Source organism: Penaeus vannamei, chromosome 10 (genome assembly GCF_042767895.1).
Source record: "Penaeus vannamei isolate JL-2024 chromosome 10, ASM4276789v1, whole genome shotgun sequence".
Classification (NCBI taxonomy): Eukaryota; Metazoa; Arthropoda; class Malacostraca; order Decapoda; family Penaeidae; genus Penaeus; species Penaeus vannamei.
In genome coordinates this window covers 20,674,244-20,681,743 of record NC_091558.1, presented here as the reverse complement: position 1 = coordinate 20,681,743, position 7,500 = coordinate 20,674,244, and the positions used below count along the sequence as shown (strand labels likewise).

Genomic DNA, 7,500 nt, shown 5'->3' with positions numbered 1-7,500 from the left:
CTCTGTTGAGAGGCGGATGAAAGCGAGTCATGTGAGCAGCCATTTGTTTTCTTTTGGAGCTGGCAGTGTGCTTTATATAAAACCCTTCAATGTGATGGATTATGATAGTGTCAACACCTGGAGAACGCCAGAAGCTGTAAGTTAAATCAATGTAATTATGTTGACAAATGTTTATGTGTGATTTTGCATATCTTTCCCTAGCAAATATAACATGGAAAGGGTAACGAAGGATGTTACAGTAATATCTGTGATTTATTATTTACTTTTCAAGGACTTTAGTTAATTTGAACTTTCTGAAACGTTATTTAGTACTGATTATAAAGGATAACTATTTACATGTCAATGATATCATATGATTTAATGTTTCTTAGGCATGTTCTGATTTTGTTACAGTTAGACCCGTTTCATATGTCGAATAAATGATCAAACCCAAGAAAACGAGTACCTTTGTCATCATCATCATCATGGGGGCTGACGCCGACGGGGGCGCATAGCCGCATCCACCCTTCGCTTCCACCTACGAGGATCCCTCATGGCTAGACGCCAGGCAGGGACTCGGCCCATCTCTAGTTCTTCACGGCAGGTTTGGTCGATCTGCCCAAGCCATGACTTCCTCGGTCGTCCCACAGGCCTCCTCCACCCAGGGTTGTCTCGAATAGAGACGACCTGATGGGCAGGATCATCCTGAGGAAAGCGAGCCAGGTGGCCGTATAGCCTGAGTTGGCGATCTCGGATTGTGCAGATAACAGGTCTTGTGCCAGTCTCACGGTGCAACCGTTGGTTGGACACATGGTCCCGCCAACAGTACCCCATGATCTGGCGCAAGGACCTATTGCAAAAGGCTTCAAGACGAGCCTCCAAGGCACAGGACAATGTCCAGGTTTTGCTACCGTATAGCAAAACTGGCATTATCAGGGCCTTGAAAACCCGAAGCTTGGTCCTTCTGCACAGGTACCGACATCTCCAAATACTCTTGTTGAGAGAGTTCATGACCCCTGCTGCCAGGCCAATCCGTCTGCTGACTTTATGGTCTGACAGCCCAGAGTTATGAACTACACTACCAAAGTATGTAAAGGTCTCTGTGACTTCAATGTCCTCGCCGCAAGCACGTACCGACTGAACAGGTTCTCCTATCAAGTCCCCAAATTCCTGGACCTTGGTCTTGGTCCAGGAGACCTCTAGACCCAGGGGCTTCGCTTCATTGCTAAATGCATCAAGAGCCGCCACTAGGGTTTCCAAAGACTCAGATAGAATGGCAACGTCATCAGCAAAGTCAAGGTCTGTAACCTTGATATTGCCCAGCGTTGCCCCACAATGACTTTGAACAGTAGCTCTGCCCAGTATCCAGTCCATGCAAGTGTTGAAAAGAGTTGGTGCAAGGACACAGCCTTGCCTCACTCCTGAACTAACAGGAAAGAAGCTCGACAGGCCCCCACCACGCTTTACAGCACTTTCAGTACCAGTATATAGGTTTGCTATTAGTCCAATAATCCTTGTTGGTATTCCTGTCAGCCTCAGGATCTCCCAAAGTGACTCCCGATGCACCGTATCGAACGCCTTCTTGAGGTCGATGTAGGCTGTGAGCAGCCCACTCCCGAACTCACGACGGCGGTCTACAATGACTCGAAGCGCGAGGATACGGTCTATTGTGGACTTCCCAGGAGTGAATCCGGATTGCTCCAGTCTCTGGTGCCTCAGTAGATGGTCTCTGATACGTCTCAGAAGGATGTGGGCGAGAACCTTGCCTGGTACACTGAGCAGTGTGATGCCTCGGTGATTGCTGCAGTCCCAACGGTCCCCCTTCCCCTTCCAGAGAGGGATGACCACACTCCTTAACAGGTCAGGAGGAACGGAACCGGACTGCCAGATGGCAGCCAGGACAGCATGTAACCCCCGTGCCATAAGTTCACCTATGTACCTTTGTCTAGCGTATTTAAATACCCCAATCAACACCAAGGAAGTTTACCCATTAAAGCATAACCCATAACATTACGGGTGTCACAGTCCAAAACGTGTGTAAAAAAAGAACTTTGCTAATGAATTGAAAAATGAGTGCTACAAACGAAAATTCTGCAGGTGGGCCCAACAGAAAGAAGTACCTGCTACTAGTGACCAAGAGGTTGATGTTATTGATGCCAAAAGGAAACGTGGCAGAGCCAAGGGACTCAACCAAGCAGATGGGGATTATTGACAAAAGACCGCTGATATCAACAACATAGCACTAGTGAAGGAGAAGATGGATTCCTTCCCAGAGTCCATAGAAAAGTTTGAGGCAGCTCACAATGAACTCCTAAGATTGCTCATAAACAAGTATGAGCGTTTACAAGCTGAAAATTATAAATCTGATACCATGGGAGAAGTAATAGATTTTCAAGTTGCATTACACAACTGGATAGCACAAGAAGATACAGACACCAACATGCCGGAAGGCGAAGAATGGAAGAACATGTTTCATGATGCTGCTGTAATGGACAATCTGGCAAGGACATTACTATTGGTTTGATACTGGAAATATCATTGGTTTGATCATATATTCGACATATGAAACGGGTCTAACTGTAACAAAATCAGAACATGCCTACTTAGAAACATTAAATCATATGATATCATTGACATGTAAATAGTTACCTTTTGAAATTTGCATGGAGGCAGAGAACAAGGCCTTAGAAGATGACATAAAGGAGCTCTCCAAGAAGCAGCAACTGGAAATACGAAATAGTCAACCATCCTTGGAGAGGGAAAGACAAATTTTCGAGTTGGAAAAAATGAAGATTGAGAGTGAACTGATACTTAAAAGGGAGAAACAACAAATGATGGAAGAGCAAAAGAAGTTGAAGGATGAACTTCCCTCTTACCAAGCAGTGGAGAATCAGTTGAACACTGAAGGGTTTGGTCCCACTACACGTCAAACTGCACCAATGAATACACCGGGACGCCCAGTAGAGAGCAGCAGATTTCCACAGAGTACACCAAGAGAACCTCAAGTAAAACCCTCAAGAGTATCATGGGAGCCTTCATATATCTCACTGGAAGAACCACATAGGAAGACGGCTTCAATTCTAGCAGAGGCTTTAAACCAGAAGTTGGATGCGTCAAGAATTCAGCAGCAATCGTTGACAGAACCCCTACAGGTACCCAGAGGAGAACTTCAACCATTTAGTAGAGATGGGTTAGAGTATTGGCCATTCATCAAGTTGTTTAAAGACACCATTTATTGCTTATCAATCCCCGCAGCCCAGAAGTTAGCCTGCTTAAGAAGATACTGCAAAGGGCAGGCAGCACTTGCACTAAAGAGTACCTCCTATAAGAATCCTGAAGAACGTTACAAAAGAGCCTTGGAAATCTTGGAAGAAAGATTTGGAAACCCCTATAATATCACCTGTGCATTTGTGAGGAAAGTTACCAGCAGACTAGATGTAAAGGCAGCAGCTAATTTACGAGAGTATGCTGATGAGCTCAGCTGTTTAGTCACTTACGGAGATGAATTCCCTCGGCCAATTGGGAAGAGATGATAATATGCTCAAGATAGTGGAAAAATTACCTTCTTATTAGCAGACCCAATTGGTAAGGGTCAACCATGAGATCCGCTCCAGGCACAGGAGAGGAGCAGAAATAGGAGAACTTGTGAGGTTCATCTGTGAAGCGGCTGATGCGGCGTCAGACCCTGTTTTCGGAAAGTCAGTGAACAAGAATAATACGAGGGATAAGGGCAAGATTCAGCAGAGCAGACCCCAGAGGAGACAGACTGGAATTTGGCTACGAGCTCATCTGTCACAGAGGACAAAACAGCTAAGCATGAGAGCAAGAAACAAATAGCCGGAAAGTGCCAGAAGTAAAGCCGCAGGTGCCTGTAGAAGTGACACCAACAGTTAACACTACCACACAGAACCTCACTATGAGCCTCAGAGTGGGTAACTTTGCCTGCTGTCAGAATGGAAAGCTGGCCTAACCCATAGTACCAGCCAGAGTTAGGTATTTAGACACAAGTACCACTATTGACACCAATGCAATAATCACTTCTTAAATCAGACCTTCAGGAAACAAAGGAGCCTTACTGCGTACCGGAAGTAACTGCCAGACCGACGCTGAACATTGATCTATCAGGATTGTCAAGCCGTGTTGAGGTTCACAGGTGGCCACACCTGAAGTATTCAGAAATACCTGAACTAGAAGTGGATCAGGTGCACCTGTTGATAGGGCAGGACTGTACAGGCCTATTACTGCCTGATGTAGTAAGGAAAGGACAAACAGGAGAGCCTTTTGCAATTCACATACTGGGCTGGGCCATAAATGGTCCAGTAGATCCCTTCAAACCTACTGTTAAATCAACACATTTTGTACACACTACTTCGTCTTTGGGGAATGATTTGTGCAGATTGTGGGTGATAGAAGGAGTTAACTCAGAAACACCTGGAATGTCTCAGACCGACTCGAAGATCTTGAAAACTTAGGATAATGGCAAAACATTAGAAGGTGGTCGTTATGTTTTGAGTATTGCCTTTAAAGCAGAGAGACCTTATCTGCCTGATTACCGAATTATAGCAGAAAATCGTTTAAAGATGCTGGGGAAGCGCCTTGATAGGGATGAAGACCAAAAGGTGAAATACATTAAAGGGATTCACAAACTCCTTGTGAAAGGTTATGCCAAAGTACCTCCTGAAGATATGAAGAGAGCTGATGGAAAGGTATGCCACATCATCCAATTACGAACCTCAAGATGCCAGACAAGACCAGAGTTGTGTTTGACTGTGCTTCAAAGTTTAAAGGATTTTCCTTGAATAATTATGTGAACCAAGGGCCAGACTTAGCTAACAAGCTAGTAGGAGTCCTGCTAAGATTCCGGGAGGGAGCTATTGCCTTTATGGCAGACATAGAAAAGATGTTTCACCAGGTGAAGGTGATGCCTGATGACAGAGCTGTGTTACGCTTCCTGTGGTTCGAAGATGGAGCCCAAGTTGAAGAGGCTTCTTCAAATGATCAAACCTAGGAAAACGAGTACCTTTGGCGTATTTAAATACCTCGATCTACACCAAGCTAGTCAAACCATTAAAGCATAACCCATAACACTATGGGTGTAATATATATTAGTATATATATAATATATACATATTAAATATATATATATATATGTATATATATATATGTATATATATACATATATATACATATATATATATACATATACATACATATACACAGACGCATATATATATATATATATATATATATATATATATATATATATATATATATATATATATGTATATATATATATTATATATATATTATATATATATATATATACATACACATATATATGCATATATATATATATATACATATATATACATATATATACATATATGTGCATACATACATATATGTATATATATATATTCATATATATATACATATATATATATTCATATATATATTCATATATATATATATATATATATATATATTCATATATATATACACCTACATATATATATATATATATATATATATATATATATATATATATATATATATATATATATATATATATGTGTGTGTGTGTGTGTGTGTGTGTGTGTGTATGTATGTATAAATACATATATATACAGTATATATATGTCGTGGGTGGGTGCTTCACAGACAGGGTGAAACGATGGTTTGGTAGTCTAGTTAGTGTTAAGTGCTTGTATGCCTACTCGCTTGCAGCTGCCACCGCGAAAAAGGGAGCACCTATGCATAAGCCTCCCCCTGCTAGTGCCTCTCCATCATCGAGACTTCTGCAGTGCCTCCTCGTGGCCTCCCTGCCTGTACCAACTCCTGCCCCTAACCCCCTTGGAGTTTATGGGAGGCTCTGGGGAGGTGGGCCTTGCCAGTCCTCCTCCCCCCCAGATATAACCAATCGGCAGTGCCACAAATAAACGGAAAGGCTGGGAGGAGGGGAAAAGTCCCTCCCACCCAGCAAGTGAGGCAGACTGTGGGCCCTGCTGGGAGGGCGGCTGCTGGAGCACAGGCTGGGAACTTGTAATACTCATCTCGCCTGCATTCTGGCAGCTGCCAGCCCGGAGTGAAGTTTGTGGGGGAAAACCCTAGGGAACCCCACAGGTGGATGATGGGGCCTGCAGCCCGCCACCCCCTTTTATATGGGGCAACGTCGGTGGGGGTGGCAGAGGTGACTGCCGGAGGCTGAACTTCAGGCGGGAAGTCAGGATGGGGGCTTGGAACGTCCGTTTTCTGCGTCAGGATGTCGAGGGAACTGGGGAAACAGAGTTAAGGTGGCTGCTCTCTCGGAGGTGAGGAAACCTGGCAGTGGCATGACCAGTCCAGGTGGCTACACCTATTACTGGTCGGGCCGCAGCGACGGTCACCATCTCCAGGGAGAAGCCATTGCCATCTCCAGCAGACTCCAGCCCAGGATTTCTGGCTCCTGGTACCAGCGTCCAGACCCACATTGTTGGACATGGTACAGGGATGCAAGTAATGCAGCCAGGGAGATCGACCACATACTCGTTAGCACTCGTTGGAGGATCTTCCAGAATTGCAGGGTGTACAGGAGAGCTGAGTTCTGTGGTACTGACCATAGATTGGTTGTGGCTACTCTGCGGGTCCACTTCAAAACTCCCCAGCGGTCCAATGATCACCCTAGGGGGTTTCACTTAGGCAGGCTGAGAGAGGGGGAGTGTGCCCGCGGATTTGCTGAGGCAATCTCTGATCGTTTCACAATGCTCGACAGTCTGACGGACCCTGTTCTTCTGTGGGATACCTTCAAGCGTGAAACACTTGGTGCAGCTCAAGAGACAATTGGTATACGCCTGAGAGCAATACAAAATTTCATCTCGCAGGAGACACTGGAAGCCACAGAAGCTTGTCATGCGGCTTGTCTGACACGGGATCGGGAATTGTACCGTTCTCATGTGCGCAGAACTTGGTATCTGTTAAGAAGGGACAAGGAACAGTTCATTAGGAATCTTGCAGAGGAGGTAGAAAGGCATTTCTTAGTAAATGACCTCCGTCCTGCATACCAAGCCCTGAGAAAGCTGAACTGCAAGCTCTCTTCACAGGTGACAGCAGTTTGCTTAGTAAATGGTCAGATCGTTTCAGATCCTATTGCGGTTAATTGGATGTAGGGAGTGCCGATATACCGTTGCCGGAGCCACCCATCAGTGAGGATCCTCCCTCCCTAACTGAAGTTAGGAGGGCAGTCTCCAAGCTGAAGAGTGGTAAAGAGAGACCGAGTTCTGCGTACATGAGAAATGTGCAATTCCCGATCCCCTGTCAGACAAGCCGCATGACAACCATCTGTGGCTTCCAGTGTCTCCTGCGAGATGTGGCATACCAGCTGAACAGTTAAAGGCTGGTGGTGAACCTATGGTGTGGGGTTTACTTGCTGTCCTGGCTGCCATCTGGCGGTCAGGTACCATTCCTCCTAACCTGTTGAGGGGTGTTGTCATCCCTCTCTGGAAGGGGAAGGGGGACCGTTGGGACTGCAATAATCACCGAGGC

At 45.0% G+C, this 7,500-nt stretch overlaps 1 protein-coding gene across 1 annotated transcript in view; it reads left to right on the top strand.

Moving 5' to 3' along the window:
* Positions 1-7,500, top strand: part of LOC138862881 (uncharacterized) — a 19,069-nt gene that overhangs the window by 2,714 nt on the left and 8,855 nt on the right. The gene's annotated exons all lie outside the window — the stretch shown is intronic.